Source organism: Paralichthys olivaceus, chromosome 18 (assembly GCF_024713975.1).
Source record: "Paralichthys olivaceus isolate ysfri-2021 chromosome 18, ASM2471397v2, whole genome shotgun sequence".
NCBI classification, from domain to species: Eukaryota; Metazoa; Chordata; class Actinopteri; order Pleuronectiformes; family Paralichthyidae; genus Paralichthys; species Paralichthys olivaceus.
Window position 1 is genome coordinate 15889299 of NC_091110.1, and position 19415 is coordinate 15908713.

The 19415-nt window shown below is 39.8% G+C and overlaps 1 protein-coding gene across 2 annotated transcripts in view; it reads left to right on the top strand.

Annotated features, from left to right (window-relative positions):
• Positions 1-19415, top strand: part of skor2 (SKI family transcriptional corepressor 2) — an 87122-nt gene that overhangs the window by 7433 nt on the left and 60274 nt on the right. For both annotated transcript variants that reach the window (XM_069514047.1, XM_069514048.1), the window contains exon 2: positions 12834-12891. The gene's annotated coding sequence lies outside the window, so the exon portion shown is untranslated. The remainder of the gene's footprint in view (positions 1-12833; positions 12892-19415) is intronic.

Consider the following 19415-nt stretch of genomic DNA (forward strand, 5'->3'; position numbering starts at 1 on the left):
CTTACTCACTGAACCTTTAATACTGCATTTATTCTATTATTTTCATAGTATATATTTCTGTTTCCCGTATTGGCAGAGGTACACTGATAAACATGTTGTCCAACATTGCACTTTTATTTGACATATGAAGTTATGTTTCACTGAGAAAATAAATGGTGTACGAAGAAAAATAAACGACAATTTAAGCTTCTTCAACACCAGGATCCTGTTCTTGTTCTTGCTGACTCATTGTTAGGCTGTCATAGAGTTTGGGCCACTTGACCAGTAATGTCACTAAAAACATCTGTGTATCATCGCAGGAAAATCAGAGGTCTTACTGTGAACACTCAAAAGACTGCATTCGGTTTATGTGCCGGGATTCTGCTGCTCCGGTGTTTTGCATGCTCACCAATACAGATCATGGACGTCTTTCTTTTTAAATTTACTTTATCTAAATAACTTACTTGTGTTTATGAAAACATGTGTTTGCAGACTTAGAGGTGACCCTCTTCCCTTTGATTCTCCTCTTTTTTTGCAACACAGCTTTGATTGTGCGTCATTCTGCAAACAATAAGTGAAGTGGAGACAGAGAAACACTGAACAATGAAACATACACAGAGCTTGGAAGAGAGAGACGTAAGATGATTGGATGTGCGCTGTGAAGAATTGATCTAGTGCTTTTGTCGTGTTTTGAAGAGTCCACACAACCCTTGTGTGGCCTCAAGTAACCAGACACCAGGTGTGTTTGTTTAATAACGTCAGAGGAAAAGACAGAATGACTTTAATATAACTAAAAGATAAAAGAGGGAATGAATAGTGAAAAATAATAATATGAAAGTGTGTGCTCGCATGTGTAGGACTCAGGTGTTAAAGTACACTCCTATTAGATTTAAGAATTCTCAGAAACGAGTACAAAGGGCCTCACTTCTGCTGATCTCATCTCATGCCGTTTCATCAAATTTGATACATTAATTATCAGATATTAATTGACGATGCTAAAGTTTAGCTTTATTTTTTGCAACTGTTGCATCGCAAACATAAGGCATCTGTAAATATGGTCTGACTCTTACTTTTCGTAACTGGGAAATGTTTCATTGTCGATTCTACTTTTACAACTTATACACTCTGATATAATCATACTAATATTTAAAACCAAACCTCATCCATCTGATGAAAGAACATTGCACATTAGTCAATTATTAATAGATATGAAATGTATTCATACACATTTGCTTGTTGATTCTTTAGTGAATATCGTTTTCTTAATTAAATGAACGTTTTTGGCAGCTATAGCATTTATTTCCCTCTGCATTCCTAAATATTTGTTTCAAAAGTTATAGCTTGCATACTCTTTGGCTTTGGTCCTTATTTTTTCTCCTCCTTTCTAGTTCCAATATTTGTTTTTCCTCCTGTTTCTGTTACTCGCTCCATATGTTTTTATTGGTTCCCTCTCGTCTTCTCTCCATTTTACCTTTTTCATCAGAGAATCTATTTTGTTTATCTATTATTTCCTATAAATATCCCTCGTCTTTCATCATTTGGGCTGTCGGTGAACACAGAGGCACTGCAGTGGGACAGCAGGAGGACACAAGGTCCAGGGATGGGGGTAAGACCCCAGGCCTCAGGGCACACAGCCATATTGTGGGGTTAGTGTGTGTGTGTGTGTGTGTGTGTGTGTGTGTGTGTGTGTGTGTGTGTGTGTGTGTGTGTGTGTGTGTGTGTGTGTTTCACAGTTATTCTCCTCCAGCTTGACCACCTTTTGTGTGTGTGTGAGCCTCAGCGTGTGTGTTTCGAATGAATGCATGAATATGTGAAAGTGTCACATATGGGAGTGTATTTGTGCACATCCTTTGTATGTGTGTGTGAGTGAGTGTGTCTGTGTGTGTGAATGGAGGCCCCTGGTCAGACCATACGTTATTGATGCTCCTGCCTCGGGGTACGTCGGGGGAAATGGATGTGTGCGCGTGTGGGGAGCGTGCTTGTGTATGTTTGTGTGTGTGTACAGGGGGTCACGTTGTGTCGTCAAACGGCGGCTGGTGAAAGATGGCCAGTGCTGATATGATCAGTCATCTGTTGATCAAGATGTACTGCTGCCGCCTCGTCACAGTTTCTCTTAGAATTCCACTCTTAACTCTCTCTCTTTGTCTCCCTCTCTTTTTTTTTCATTTGCCTTTGAATTTCGCCCTTTTCTTCTCTTGTGTCTTCATCTTTGCATTTTCAGAGGTTGTTGTAAATAAGTTTGATATCTTTTTGTACCTTTTCTAATGAAGAAATAATGTTTAAATAGGGAATACTGCAAAGTGCAAAATAAATAAGCCACATACATATGTGATTTGTATTTTCTTTCTTTCTCTTTCCTTTCTTTCTTTTTTCCTTCCAGTCTTTTTCTCTCTTTCCTTTCTTTCTCTGCCTTTCCTCGCTCCTTTCTGTCTCTGTGTATATTTCATTATTTTATCCCTCCGTCACTCACTATAACAGAGTCTGGATTTTGTCTCGTTTGTCCGACGTGACTTTGCTGTTCGACAGTATTGATGTCCACGTGTGTCTTTATAATCTTTAGACTTTTTTTCTTCCTATTACATCGCTCAATATTGTTCTCCTCTGTCATCCCTCTCCTCTCGTGCCTCTGCCTCTTTCACTCTCGTCTTTTTCTGCCTTCATTAAAGTGTCATATTACATACGCACACACAAACACACACAGCCAGGAAACAATAACACACAATTACACTTAGATACTCAATAACTCACGCAGATGTTCAAATGCACGTACACATGGCAAATATGAGACTCAACCACATACTGTACAAGACACACACACTGCGGTGAGTAGGTAATGTGCTGCAGAAACAGTGGTTAACTGTAAAACACCAGTCTAAAGTGCTGTGCTCTGCGGTCAATGGCTAATGGGCTTCAGAGAGTTTGGTTTTTTAAACTTAAGGTGCTGTTGTATTCTGTGGTTAATAGATAATGGGGTTTTACTGTGTGGTTACGAGTTGTATTGTTTGTGTGTGTGTGTGTTTGCTGGTAAGAGATTAGTGCTAGCAGTAATTTCATTTGAACTGCAGAAATTACAAATTAGAATTAAAAACATGTAGATGCTCATGCCCATTTTAATTTAGTTAGTTGACTGGTATTTAATTAAGCTTTTCACCAAAATTCTGGTTGTGAGATGGGGTGTTTTCAACATTTGCGTAATTCATGGATCTTAATGAAAAACCAGGCATATTTAGGGGACTGATATTTTTTAGTGTTTATTCGGTGTGAACAAAATCCAGATCTAGTTCATTTGAATGTAGTTTTATAATGGGACTGTTGGGCCTTGACGGAGGTTTGCACTCTACTTTTCTCTGGTTTGTAATTTGATCGTATATTATTTCATCATTTACATTTCATCTTTAAGAGGCAATGTGGTGGTTTATTGGTACGCACTCTGCTTTTGGCTTTTAATCCTGCTGCACTTTTGCAGAGAGGATGTTTGTGCATCTGTTTAATGATAGACTCAGGGTGTTTCCCTCCTTCTCTCTCAGTGCATGCTGGGATATATTACAATCTCTATGAGCAGTATTATATTGAGAAACACTTGTATATTTATTTATATTGTGTGCACACATACTGCAGCCTTTAGGACTACGTGTTGAATGTTCAAGTCTGCATATTTACATTTAACCATTACACTCTGTTTGTACATATCTCCTGGCAGATCTATGCATATGTCACTCACCGTTGTGTCGGTGTTGTTTTCTGTGGGAAACAGATAATGTCTTTACAATGTGTGGTTAGAGTCAAGACCAGCACAGTTCAGTGTGCGCTGACCCCAGCTGATGCATAATGTAACGGCACTGACCACACTGATGTATTAGAGGACTAAATGACTGTATTAATGGTTCTCAATGCAGGGAGGGAGGGAGACACTAAGAGGCCTGAAAAGTGCTTTAGTGAATGTGTGGAACACTGATTAGGTGATATATACTGTATACATATATATGAGTGTGTATATATATATATATATATACTCATATATATACTCATACACTCATACACCAATGGTACAGCTGGGTTTTGGGGTTCAGTAGCTTGCTCGAGAGCACTTCAACATACAGACCGGAGGAGACAGGGTTCCAACTGCTCCTGGAGCTTAACCAACTATCTTATGAAAGAAGTACAGTACTTCCATGCTTACATGAAGAGCTGAGAGCCACATCCATAGTTCAGGGGTTTGTATTTGCTGTAGAGTGAACAGAAAACACACCTCTTATGTGTTTGTCTGTGGTTACTGTAACTCTGTCTGATATCTTCAACTTACTAATATTGGTTTATACCTGGCTGCTTGTATACATGTGTTGCATTATGATTCTTATGTTGGTTGCATGTTGGGGAGAAGGGTCATGTATGTGTGGGCAGGGGGATTGTTATAGCCTGCACATGGCTGTGTGTGTTTTATCCTGACATGTCTGTCTGCTTCATGTCATTGTAGTCTAACATTTGTCCCCTAGACGAGTAACATTATCTACAACCATATCCCTTGGTTCTCTTCTTCCTTCCTTGTTCCCTTCCTTCACTTCCCTTCTCCCATCCCTGATTTGGTAACGTTCATCCATCCTTCATCCCCTTCTCTCATCAGCCCTCCCTCTTCCTCCCTTAGTTCTTCTGTGTCTGGCCCGAGTTGTAAACAACTGTCATATCTGGCCTTCTTAAATAGCCTTCACAGTTGCACCAGTGTGCGCACACACACACACTCAGACACACACACACTCACAAGTATATCTCATCAATGTTTCAGAGGGAGGGCTGAATATCAGTTAGCTATACCTCATACCTAGTCCTCACTTATTTACATCCGGCTGCCCCCGCGCCACTGAAACCTCAACAGCAACATCAATGATTCATCAGCCAATGTTTTAGCAAAATGCATACCTCCTCTGTCGATACAGAGGAAGAGAGGGAGGGAAAGAGGAGGAGGGAAATGATGAGAGGAAGGAGTGCGAGGAGACGTGACTAAGGAAGGAGCGAGCGAAAAGAGTAAAGACTAAGAAGGGATTGTAAGGATAAGAAAAGAGGTGTGGATTACTTGAAGAGGCGATTTAAATAAAGTGGCTAGCAGGCAGCTATTCTATAAATTATGTTTTATATACAACTAAACTGCAACAACCAATGCGTTTGGTCTGGTTTTGGTAAAATGTTAATAAACATTTTGTATCTGTAGTCACTGTGAAATGATTCTTGACCAGGTTCAATGAGTTTCCAAATATAAACATGAGACAGAGTAAAAACTTATTTGTTCAGACAAATGGACTTTTTTCCCTTCAAGAAGTATCACAGTTGCCACAACATGGCTACCGCTGTAAGCCTGGCTACTGTCCAAACAAACATAAAAATCCTAATTTGACCTAGAAACCTAGAAATAATAGTTTTTAACCCCCTCAGGTGTAGAGCTCCATCCCTAGTCTGGCCATTAGAAGTTAAGGGTTAAAAAGAAAAGATAATAAGAGGGTGGAAGAGGAAAGGAGTGACAGGAAAAGGAAAATCGCCAATTAGGAGGGGTGACAAGTGTGAGGACAGTAAGGAGGAGACCCTGTAACAGTCAGGAGACAGAAGAGAAAGCAATACATCCTCAACCTCCCTCATCTCTTCCCCTGCTTTTCTGTCTTGTCCAACATTTGATCCCTCTTTTACGAATGAAACATTTTTTTTTTCTTATTTTTGCGAGAAATCGATGACATTCTTCAGACACACACAGACACAGGAGTCTGATATGTCTTTTACTCTTTCAGATTTCAGTAGAATATGAGCCCACTATCCTCCTGGGGCTTTAATAGGAGTGCATGGACATTTACACATTGATTTTAAAAAAGCTACCTGCGTTTTTAGATTGCGGTATGTGTGGTTTTACAGTGTACGATTACATATAGCTCAAGACAGGACAAGGCTAAAGTCAAATGGGCAGGAAGTACTTCACTAGTACACATATATTTATATGTATTAATTTCAAAATGAGGTGTAGGATATTATTACATATGTAAGGAGATGTATCTTATATAATTCATAAGAGAGGGACATAGTTCATGGCTTTGAACATCATATTGTTTTATGCAACTTTGCATTTCAATTTCTGTATCGTGAGTTTTTAACATTTATTAAATTTTTTGGTATTGATTTTAACCCAATCATTCAGCCCTAGTGTAAATACCCATATAAACAAGATATTGGGTTATTTTTAATCATGGGCTTTAAGATAAAAAAAGCCAAACAAGAATGAAAGACAGAGGAGATGGAGGGGACGGAAAGAAACAAAGGAAGACAGAGGGGACGGAGAGAAACTGAGGGAGATGGAGGGTTAGTTGGCCTTGACTTTGAGGAAGAGTTGTTTCAGGGTAACAAGGACGAGACACCGCTGCTGTATTTCTCTCTCTCTCCTTCCCTCTTTCTCTGTCTCTCTCTTTCTGTCATTTGGCGCCCAGGGTGAAATTATGATAATAAGAGAAAGGAAAAGCTATTACTGTGGCTGCTCCCTCATTATGTAAATGATATTAAACAGGCCCTGTGTGTGAGTGTGTATGTGTGTGTGTGTTTTCTGATATAAGCCTAGGTAGCTCAGCAGCCAGGTGCACATGCATGTTTGTGTACAATGTCACACTGGTGCTTCTGTGTGTGTGTGTTTGTGTGTGTGTGTGTTTGGCTGTTTGTGAATGTTGAAAATGTCCTCCTTGTGTGTGTGTGTGTGTGTGTGTCAGTGTGTCCTGGGGCTATGGGTGCTAATCTCCACACAGTGATTACAAGGTGTCAAACTCCCCCACATTGATTATGACATGTTAATTACACACCATGTTTCCACCTGCTCTGGTGGCACAACACACACATTAAAAGGGAAATTGTACGTGTCTGTGAGTCTGTGTGTGAACGGACCATGTGTGGATGAGTAGGGGATTCTCGAGCTTTTGTGTGTGTGTGTGTCAGATCACGTAATGACTGAGATGTCTCAGATGTAGTGGCAGTGGATAGTTGGATCTATCTGCAGTAAAATGACATCTATATTCTATCAGTGATGCATCATGGGGAACTGCATTTCTGTTAACTCTGATGTTTAGGTCATTATTTTGATTGTATTTAAAAATGCCCATTCCTCTCCTGGACATTCATGAAAATACAGTGAAGATAATAATCCCAAACAGCTGAAAGATTCAGAACCAGCCAAAACCAAACAAGGTCATTCAAATTCTTATCAACCGAAATTGTTACTTTAATGTTGTTTGGATATGAAAAGCCTGAAAACCGCCAATTGTAAATAATGCTGATCAGTTCCTACAACAGCACAAAACACCACTTCTTTTACTGTGATGTCCAATGTACAGAGGAAGTTGAAGGAAGAAAGAAAACGCACTCAGACGTTGCAAGAAACTTTACATCAGTAAAAACAATTCACATGATTATGTAGAAGTTTGAATAAGAAGAATCTGGATATGAGACCTTGGTCACGCACAAGCATAAATCATAATAAATCTGTTTTATACGTAGCAGGTACTGACAGTCACCTGTGAGCATCCGACTCCACCATTGCAACTCATTAACCAATAATCAATTCACCTGTTAAATTGTTAGTAAGCGAGCAGGAGTTATAAAAGATCACACTGTGATTTAAAACAAGCAAATATTATCACGTGTAAAGAGCTTTCCAAACTGTTCATTTTATCTTTGACGGTCTCCATCACATCATTGAGCAGGTAATAAAATGCAGAATTTCAGTGATAATCAATAGTCATCGTTCACCTTATTTCACAAACAGTAAACTGCCTTTAAGCAAGTCACACTGATCTAATATAATCACACTGCAGATATTCCAGACACTGATTACAAACATGTTTGATCATTTCTTTTCTGGCAAATATTACAAAGTGAACCTCTACTTTCTGTTCTCTCTCTTTCTCTAAATTTCTATTAGTGCTTGATTGTATGTGCCCTGTAATATGCTGCTGCTTATAAAAGTGTGTGTGTGTGTGTGTGTGTGTGTGTGTGTGTGTGTGTGTGTGTGTGTGTGTGTGTGTGTGTGTGTGTGTGTGTGTGTGTGTGTGTGTGTGTGTGTGTGTGCGTGCGTGCGTGCGTGCGTGCTTTGTGGTCTGTCCTGCTCTACTCCATTGCTTGTTTATATGCTTCATACCACAGGTCCTGGGGGGTTTATAAATATTGATTGATCCAAAGGATGGATAGATGCTTGATAGTCTGTCCAGGCCCTGGGAATACACACACACACACACACACACACACTCCTAAATCCCTCTTTCCAAGTAGCCACAGCCAGTACAATCTCTCTCTAATGTATTACTTTGATTCAGAAAACAAAAGCGGTGTGTTTTTAAATGAAAAAGCAAACGGTGCTCTCATATAAAGGCTTTTTGTATTGCCTGTATTTTGTTTTATTATCCCTCTCAAGTATCTCAACTTTGCAAGCGCATCATAATGAATCATTTTTACACTTTCAATGTGTAGTTCATGTTTTTATTCAGGGTTCAGGTTCTTGCTCAAAGGCTTTTGTACAAATAAGACTTGAATCTAAGATGCAATAGTTGGCCTCAGATAAAAATGGCTCCTTATAGTTTAAAAAAATGAGACAACATCAATTAAAATTCATGTTGAACTTGTTGTTGAACTGTTATCAACCCTTATTTATATCTATTCTTATTGATGTTAGATTTTGTTGGGCTTTCACATCTCTATTTAGATGGTGCATTGTGTGAATCAGAGTTTTATTACAAAACTGAACGTACACAATCAGAAAAACTTCTATACCGATCCAGGATATGAATATGTCAAGGAAATGATAATTAAATATGTACTTCACTTTAAAAAAAGACTGAAAAACCATTTGAATGTACAGTTGCAGCTTTGCAAATTCAATGAGACCCTCTTGTTCACAGTAAATCTAAATATAAAAACATTAGAAATAACTAGTTTTCATTTTCAGTAAGATATATACACAAAGTCAGAGAGTGTTACCTCTTCTCACACTATAAAGTAATTGATTACTTTCATAAAGCCAGGTTGCAGAACAAGCATTAGTGAGAAAAATGGTTTCACATTTATTTGTTGTTTCTATAATGTCAATCACTCAGCAGCAAACATCCAATATCCTTTAATATCATTTTGAAAACTCTTCAGTTTCCCATTCTCACATGACGGAGGGATACAAAGCAGAAAACAGAGACTTCTGTAGATGTAATTTTATATTTTCTATCAGTATCTGGTTTACATGGACGGTGCTGCTCATGTTCAAAGCCTCAGAGAGAATGACAGTATGGCCCCTCAGAGCACACAATAGCCTGAGATGATTGGATTGAGGCTTGGCTAAAAGTGCAGCAAGACCACTTGAAGAGGCCGAGTATCTGAACCGGAATAATGAGAGAGCGAGATCAGACGCTGTATTAACACAATCCCATCTGCGCTGACAGAAGTATCTGGCAGCACAGATGGGATCCATAAACCATCTTTCTTACACACTTTTTAAAAGGTCCCCTGTGTGAACGAGAGAGTGAAAGAAAGAGGGAATAATGGGATGGAAAGATAAGAAGACAAGCTGTATTTCCTGGTACCCAACTGGGTTACTACACACTTGTAAACACTTCACAGTTCAGGCACATTCCCCATCACAGACCAGGATTTGAGGCTTTCTGTTGCTGTGCTTTAGGCAAATCATCAAAATTATTAGACAAAAATAATTTGCGTCCATCATGTTGAAGACGCGGAATATTAATACTGAGCCTTCACTGCAAGAATTTAACTGTGGGATTGAAATGTTTAAAGATAATCTGAGAGAAAATAATGTTATTAGAAACATTAAAGGCAAAGCAAGTTACAGTTCTTGTGTAGCCCCAGCGACTAGTCACATTTTTGAGAAGGTCCAGTTGTCCTCACACTTTTGGAGTCTTTAGTTCCAGTGAAGGGAATCTTACTGTTAACATAGCCGGCCGTCAGAGTCCTGACCTCAACCCCAAACAACTTTGGGTCCTCGGCCTGTTTACCCAGAATCAGTGTTTATTTATTTTATGTTTTATTTTTGGGGCCTCTTATTTACTTGTTTATATAAAGGGGCAGTGCAGCTGTGAATGGAGGAAGATAAATAAGCAAAGGGGCAGGTTGGAACCACAACCATAGAAATAAGATGATCCACATGCATTCAGCCATTTGATGCACATCCTTGCACATGCACATACTGTAAGACAGAAAGAGAAACGTGTGTGTGTGTGTGTGTGTGTGTTTGCTCGCTCATCTCTCAGGGTGTGTGTTAGTGTCTAATTCCCACTGACAGATAACTGGTTGGAGCAGCACTGTGTCAGCTCTGCTTAGCTAGGACAGGCCTCCTGGAAATTAGACTTAACTCATAACCACACCAATTGTCTCTCCTACACATACGCACTCAGAGACACACAAAGACGCACACGTGGACACATCTGTGAGGACCAACATGACTGGATATTGACACACAAATGAATGTGAACGTTCAGATGTTCTCACACGGCAATGTTATAATACAGAAACACATATAGGGCCACACACGCACTTTCATGAACTTTGCTATACACACACACACTCAAACTGTACCAGAAAACAACTTATTCAGTACCTGTCACCTCTGCTTAATAAATAAGAATCTGGTTTTGTCTGTGCATGTGTGTGGAAAGGGGAGATGTGTGTGTGTGTGTGTGTGTGTGTGTGTGTGTGTGTGTGTGTGTGTGTGTGTTGATTTGTGTGTGTGAGATGGGAGAAATAGAGATGGGGGCGAGCAGAAGAACGTCGCTGTCTAGATTAACCATCCAGTCGGTGTGGTCAGGCCCCTTAATGAAAACCAATAGAGATTCACTCTGCTTTAATGAACAACACACACACCTCACCGCCTCAATCTACACCCACAATAAGGCCCTGTCACTCACCCAGTGTTTCTGTGTGTGTGACTGAGGGAGGGAGGAACAGTGTGGGCAGTTTTTTTATTTCTCCTTTTTCTTTCCTTTTGTTCTCTCGTCTGATCTTATCTTTGTTTCTGCTTCTATCTGTTTGTTTATTCTACTCTCCAAGTTTTTCTTACTACTTTTCTCTGTTCGGTGTGTTTTCATGGGTGTGTGTGTGTGTGTGTTTCTGTTTGTGAATCTTGCAGAGTTAATCTTGTAGGTGACAACCCTGATCTGGGTTCGCCAACCAGTAAGCAACCCTGGCAATCAGAAGCCACCAAATTAATTACTGTGTGTGTTTGTGTGTGTGAGACTTACACTTGTCTGTACTGCACCACATATAAACCCTGAGACAACTGATAAACTTTTTCTTCCATGTCTCGTCTTGTTTCTAACTCACACATGAGATGACTGGTTCACCAATTTGGTGCTTTCAAAATTAAAAAATCATTTTCAACTGTCATTAAATTTCCTTTAGTAATCTTAAATATGTCCTGTGTGTTTTCAGGTGTATTTTATAAAGAATTGCTATATTCAAAATGGAAATTACACTTGGTTTAACATTTATCCCTAATTCTCTTGTCTCCAGTAAAATAAAAGCTGTTTTAAAAATAATGAAAGATAAAAATTTTAAATTTTTAAAAAAAAGAAATAAATGTCATTTAAAAAAATACTTTTTTATGTCTTGCGTGCCGCCTTTATGGCTGACTGAGCTGAATGAGCATTTGAAGTTACAATAATTAGTGAAGCTTGTTGCACTATTTTGACATTTTATTATAATATGATTTGAAACATAAAGCCTCTTTACCAAGAAAACAATTACTCAGGCCTCCACTCAACCCTGCTAGTAGAGTTTAAACTCAGATTCCCACTCTGAACTCCAGCGATAATGCAAAAGATCAAATTCTGAGATCACATTAATAATGAAATAACATCCTCTCGTTGTAATATGTGTCTCTGTCTTTTGCACTTAGATGTGCGTGTGTAAATTCAAATCATTCTGTGATTGAATGGTTTCACTGAGTCAAAACAAGGCTTGTGAGGCAAAAGCCTCTTTGGCTGGACGGTCGGGACCTCACCAGATGTTTCTTATTAGATGATCAGATTGATGCCCAGCAGCAGCAGTTGTGTATTTGTACTCTACACATCTGCCGGTAGACATTTCAGCAGTTTAACTTTTTTTGGTGGATTGTGTTTATAAATCAAACGATGATTGAAATGATTAAAAAACAATGTATAAAGGAAATAGATAACAGGAGATGACATGATTAATGATGCAGAAGGTGGATTTCTTGCATAATCATGTACTTTGTGCATTTGTGTCGCGTGGACACCCTGCAGATGGTATTCAAAGTGAGGTGAGAGTTTGTCTGGTAGCTGAGGTAAAATATCAGTGGCAGGTTGCTGTGTGTTATCTGAACAGGTATTTGACCTGTCTGATCTGACTGTGTCATGATGAGCCCTGCAACATGATCTCAGCCTGACCGGGGCTCAGCATTATGACTGACTAATTGAGCAGCCAGACTCGTGAGGGTAGAGAGGCTGCTTCCTGTGTGTGTATGTGTGTCTTGTAGGGGTCACAGAGTTAGATGGACATGTGGCACTTTATTTTTCCCCCGATATGTAATGTGTGTGCGCTCATATCTGAGAGTGCATTTGATTGATAGAGGTAAACTGGATAGAGGGCAAACACAGATGCAGGAGAGTGTGAGTGACGTTAATGCTGTAGTTCTGCTAAATTGCAACTAGAGATCTAATGTTACCTTTTAATTCTTCCATCACTGTTTCTTGTGCCACAACTACTGTTATTACCATGATAGTTATTATTTCGCACTATACTCCCACTGGTGCATGTACTGCTGCTACTAAAACTAACACTATACTAATACACTTCATCCCTGACTCTCACTTGCTCCTCAGGTACACGGCCAGACGGGTGAAATGCACACTAGAGAACCCATCACCGGAGCTGCTGCAGGTACGGTGCTCTCTACCTTCCACTCTGTTACCTTACCTTCACACAGTGTAACCTGCCTTAATAATTACCTCAGCTCACACACACACACACACACACATCGAGAGCTTAGGTGACGATTATCTGCGCAGTGGTGCACGTAGTGTAACATCACAGGCCATCAGTGCGCTGTGCATTCAAGCCTTTTATTGTCCCATTGGTTTAAATACACTTCACTAATAAATCCACCAAGATTTGCTGAACATCCGTTTGTTTCAGACGGAGAGAGCTTTATTCCACGCTGTGACAGTCACCTGCAGAGTTTAAAAAAACAAATTCAAAATGTCAAGGTGTCCCTTTTTAACTAGTCTGGCACATTTATTGTGACATACCCACCAGGAAATGCAACTAATGCCATCAAGGTCTAATTATGAGTCAGCTCTGACTGAGCTCCGGGCATCATCCATCATACTCTGTGCTGATACTGTCTCCGCTCATATAAACGCTTGTAATCATGCTCTGTCTCAGGTGCCATTTGTCATCCTCTATGGCTCGCTGGGTTTGTACTAATCACTACTATTACAGCCATATCAGCTCACCTAAGCAGCCCCTAATGGACTCATCCAGGGGAGTATATTACAAAGGCTCACTATTATTTTCTTTATGACTTTCCCCTCAAAATATGTGGATTTTTGTAAAAAGAGCAGCTTGGAATGATCTGATTTTGATCCAGGTTTCCCATATGCTTATTAATTAATAGATTTTTGTGTTGTACAAATTAAATCCAGTTTAATAATCAAAATAAACTTATAACGTATTCCCAGAGGGGGGGAAACAAAGTAGTGACCTCTTTAAATTACTGCCTCAACACCTCATTAATCACATTACATTAAAAAACAAGATTCCTGTTGACATGTTTAGTCCTTTGTCTTACAACACTGCATTACCTGCAGTTTTATCTCATAAGAAATAGGTGTCACCATCAATTACATTTTTAATATATATTTATAATGTGTTTTGTCAGGGGGAGGTCAGAAGATGAAATACCAAGAGCCTGATTTGGCTTCTTTAGCACCTCTCAGATAAACTGAAGCAGAGACACTGTGGACGGAACTTTTCTTTGAAGCTGTTCTTTATCCTTTTTTGTGATTTGTTTCTCTTTAAAAAATCTTCTCCATCTCCTCCTTGTCTCTTTCCATCTATCCTCCACACCTCTGTTTCTGTCTCCTCCTCCTCCTGCCATCCATCCATCCAACCCTTTCTTCTCTTCCATGGTTCCCAGATGCCTCAGGCCCGTCCTTGGTCTGATGGCTCCCAGCAGGAGGGAGGATTCATGGATGCAGGTTTACTGGGAACATGCTAAATAATATAATGGCATAGTCACAGGACTGCTCTGAATAACATCATTTCCATTTTGAATGTTTCACTTCTTCCTTTAAAAGATATTCACACAAAATCAACCATATAGTTTTTACATTTTGGTCAGTATAAAATTTCAAGTTTTCTGTATAATGCATTTAAGCATTAAGAACATTTTTTTCGTGCCAATTACAATTATATAAGCACCACTTTAAATACAATGTTCAGAACTTTAACAAGTGCACTAATTGCCAGTGTATATCCCTCCACGTTTCGATTGAACCAGTAGAATAGTGTGTGTGCTTGCACCATTTGTTGTTTATTACGTTGCTGTTCGTAGCATTAAGGCTCCACACACATTGTAAATCATTCAGCTTTCGCTAGTTGCAAACATCAGCTGCAGTAAATGACTCAAATATAAAACAAACGTACACACACACACACATACAAACACACACACGCTTTGTGCGTTTATCTCATCTCTTCGGTCCCAAGCCTTGGCTGCACTGCGTATAAAGTAATAAAGCAGGGCATAGTTTTCGCAGAGAGCTAGTAATTATGGGAGCACTGTAATGAGAAGGGTTTCTCTAGATAGACTAGATTGGCCATTCATTACCAGCCCTACACACACACACACACACACACACACACACACACACACAAACACAAACACAAACACACACCAGCTGCAGAGAGACAATGGAGTGCAGGCTGATTCAATTTGGGCTTGTACTTACAGACAACAATGAGATAATCAAGTAGAGCATTACACCGCACAGCGCAGGTCTAGCTGTGTGTGTGTGTGTCTCTCTATTTCATACCTGTCTACCTTTTTTCAGGCAATTCTGCTAAATTCTCTCTCATATATTTTATTAGTTTGCCTTATACAAACACACTGGATCATGCAGGAAGAAAGAAAATGATAATCCCTGTTTCACCATCAGTGATTTGTGCAACAAACTCTTTGCTTGCATGCTCGTTGCTCTGCTTTACATCTCTCCGGGGAAAGCAGCTTAAACAAAAGGGTGAGGAGTAAGAAATTGTAAAGAGACCAAAGAAGTGGGTGGAAAAAGAATAAGGAAAGAGGCACGGCAAGAAAATGGGAAGACGACACAGAAAAAGGCTGTAATTTATAGTTGTCAGAGCACCTGAATGTACCATGGAAGGAGCTGCTATCTCTATTTCTTCCACCGTCTCTCTCTCACCAGCACTCGGTCTCTTTCTGCTTCTCAATTGATATGTGCTTGATTCCCAGCAACCCCCTCCGGCGCCCACTGGGGAGCCTTTTTAGATTTTACGCTTGGATATATCTGTTTAACTCCCCGTTTACCCGTCTGACAATACGACAACTCTCTCTCACACACACACACACACACACACACACACACACACACACACAGACACACACACACACACACACACACACAGCTGCGCAGAGCGCCTGACGGAACATGTGAGGGAGAGGGATGCTACCCCATGGTCCTCTGGGAATTTGACATAATACAATACAATAAAAGAAAGACAGAGGAGAGGAGGGGAGATGTTTATCGTGGTGTAAGACACCTTTCATCGATGTGTGTGTGTGTGTGTGTGTGTGTGTTTATATATATATCTGGGTGATATTTGTGGATGCTGTTAAGTGGATGGAGCACAGACTTGGTGGGACTCGTTTATCAGTCCAGTGTTTGGAGGAGGAGCACCTGAAGTTAAGCCAAACCCCCAAAAACTACAACTTACTCTGAACATGAAATTAGGAATAATTTTATTTCAATTAAAATTTCCCCTAAACTTCATTGGTCTTGTCTTTTTATAGTTTTATTCTACTCTGATCTACATGGGCTCATTATTCATGAGTGTCCTGAGGTGTGTGTGTGTGTGTCAGGGATGGTGTTATGCTAATGACTCTTTGGATGGCTAACACATTGCCTTTGGGTGTGGGGGTGCAGATACATGACCATGACTGACAGTGAGCAGCATGACCGATAAATGGATCAGATTTATTCACCATTTACACTTCCAATGTTGTTTTTGAAAATTAGTGACGCAAACACTAACAGCGAGAGGGTGAAGAGAATCAAGGCAGATTTCAGTCATATTATAAAAAATCCATACAGTCAATGTGAGTATTTACTGGACCTACAAATGGAATATGAGATTAATCCATAAAAGAAAGAGGCTGCTGGTATAAAACAGCAGTTTTAACAACACCTGTTCAAAAATGTGCTATAAAAATGCCTTTAAAACTTTAAATTGGTTTTGTGAAAGCATCAGTTTGGCAACAATTCCTTCTTTATTTCTTCTTTGTCGGCTCAATTCGTCTTTCTTCTTTCTGTTGTTTCATAGCATTTAACACATCCCATATCGCCATTAGTCCTATTTCTTCCCATCTTTCTTCACCTTCTCTGCCTTCTTTTCTTTCCGTGACACATTTTCATCCTCTCAGTCTTCAGTTTTATTCTCCTTGTTTCAGTAATAGTTTTTCATCTTCCACACTTTCTTTATCTTCCCCTTCTCCTCTTTTCAGTAATATTTTGTTTGCTCAAATAGATAAAAAAATCAAAAAGGAAAAACTGAACAAACGTAGATCCGTAACTAAACAGATGTCAGACCTAATTGATGTATAATGCCGTTTATTCTCCTAAAGCAGGCGTGACCATCACAACATATCTATTGAATGTCCCTCATGCCCCCTCCCCTCTTTTTAAATCCTTGACCACAACCTCTAAAGGTCAGAGGTCAAGGTTGCGGGTCAGATCAGAGTCGCAAGACCCGCCTGCCTCTTTTTTCTCCGTTAAAGCAGGTGGAAAGAATGCGATTGAGACCTTAGATTGATTGGTGGTACATACCAGAGAGTCTGTGTGTGTGTGTGTGTGTGTGTGTTGTGGTGGCAGCAGCAACAATGCATTTCAATAGGTCTAATGTGAAATCTGTCAATACTGCTGATCCAAACCACAACGCTTCATAGGAGGTGGTTGCCCTTTGGCTGGTATAAACTGTGTGTGTGTGTGTGTGTGTGTGTGTGTGTGTGTGTGTGTGTGTGTGTGTGTGTGTGTGTGTGTGTGTGTGTTATATGCTTGTGTGTGTGTGTTAATTGACAGATGTTGGCTCTATCACAGCAGCCAGAGGGAAGTGAACAAACTGCGTATTGATTGGTTCAGTCATGATTGTCAGCTGTACATTTATTTTCATATTAGTCTTCATTTAGTTCCTCTTTGTTTTCTCGATTAAGCGACTTGAACTTAAGTTATTTTTATTTTCCATACTAAAGATGTGTTCAATATTCATGGCGACAGAAGACAATTGTCTTCCTGTGAGAAAATATTGATATTTGCAACTCCTCTCCAAATGCAGCCGAGACAGAGGTTTAACTTTCGTAGATGTAAACGGAGATGAAATGTAATTTATTCCCAATCATGTATTCTGTGAGTCAGCTTATTGTTTTTTGTCCACAGTTTAGTGTAGATGTGATTTTCTGCAGGGATTTATTTAATGTTTGTGTCATTACTTTGCCCCAGTTGTGTTTTCACCTGATAAATTGTCCTTGTTGCTCAGTAATGGAAGGACCATATTATTATTGGGCGACAGGAGCCTGGTGATTGTATGCTATTGTGCATGTGTACATGTGTGTTGGAATGCATGTTTTTACCTGACGACAATAATTCCTGTAGTATTTGTGTCCGTTTTGAGAAATTAGGTGTTATTGAGCTCTTCTGACTGGAGTGTCCCTCTGGTGCCTCTTCTCACTGCTGGAGATCAAACCACACACGACACACACACACACACACACACACACACACACACACACACACACACACACACACACACACACACACACACACACACACACACAAACAAATCCTAGTGGTGATAATCAACCTCCAAGGTGATCCCCTCAGATCCTCTCGAAGCCTCAGACTGAAGTGGAATTCACTTTGCTTTTTATTTACTGGCTCTGGAAGGCCTGACCTAACACACATACATACACACATACATACACACACATACACACACATACATACACACACACACATACATACACACACATACATACACACACACACAAACACATTTACACATCAAGACCTCGGCTGTGCGACAAAAACAAAATCTATTGTATTGAGTATTTAAATTGAAGGCTCTGTAAACAATTGCTGGTTTAGGTAACTGGATTTTCTCCAAAGAAAAGGGAAAAAGGTTCCAAAGGGTTGTCTCTTGTTTCCTATCAGTGTGGATGCGTAGATGTGTGCATATTGGTGATGAGGGAAAATAGGCTGGTGCATTAATAGGAGTCACACGATAGCTTGACAGAAGCCATTTCTTGAGTTGTGCCACTTTCACATTACACACATTTGTTTCTGCATGTATCTCACACACGCACATACATGTGGCACTAAGTGATCATATTTGTCCTCTGAATGTAAACCAGGTCCTTCTGATTCCCCAAAGATCAGCAGGTATAGAGATATTATAGGATTTGTGCAGGTACACTCCCCTCTCTCTCTCTCTGTGTGTGTGTGTGTGTGTGTGTGTGTGTGTGTGTGTGTGTGTGTGTGTGTGTGTGTGTGTGTGTGTGTGTGTGTGTGTGTGTGTGTGTGTGTGTGTGTGTGTGTGTGTGTGTGTGGTGAGGGGGTGGTATTATGGAGATCAGAATCAGGCTGGGAGCCTCCAAGGCTATTAGCTCATCTGTATTGTATTGAGATGAGGGTATGTACACATCTGCTGATGACACCAGAGAATTGTGTGTGTGTGTTTGATCTCAGACACCACTTCGTTTTTTGTCTTCCATATCTGTGTGTACATGTGTGTGTTCACATGTGCGTGTCTGTGTAAGACTCCAATATTATAATCTGATAGCTTTGTTCTTGCAGGCAAATTGCTCAGCTGTGGTAAAACAGCTGATAAAAATATATACACATAATGTATACAGCGCCGTTTTTTTTCTCATTGAGGAGCAAGGTTCGATCTATCAAGGGAGTTATTGCTATCAAAATGTAAAAGAATATGTGAATCGTGAAATGAACTGCAAATATGCGAGGTGCAACATGAAGCGGTGAAAAATGCAGTAAGTATTTTGTCAAATCACTCCATCTTTGCCCAAGTCTGATACTGCTCATTTTGCACACAGGCCTCTTTTGTATTTTATTGTATCAGCGCATCTGAGCGCCTGTGAGAATTAGTTGGAAAATTGT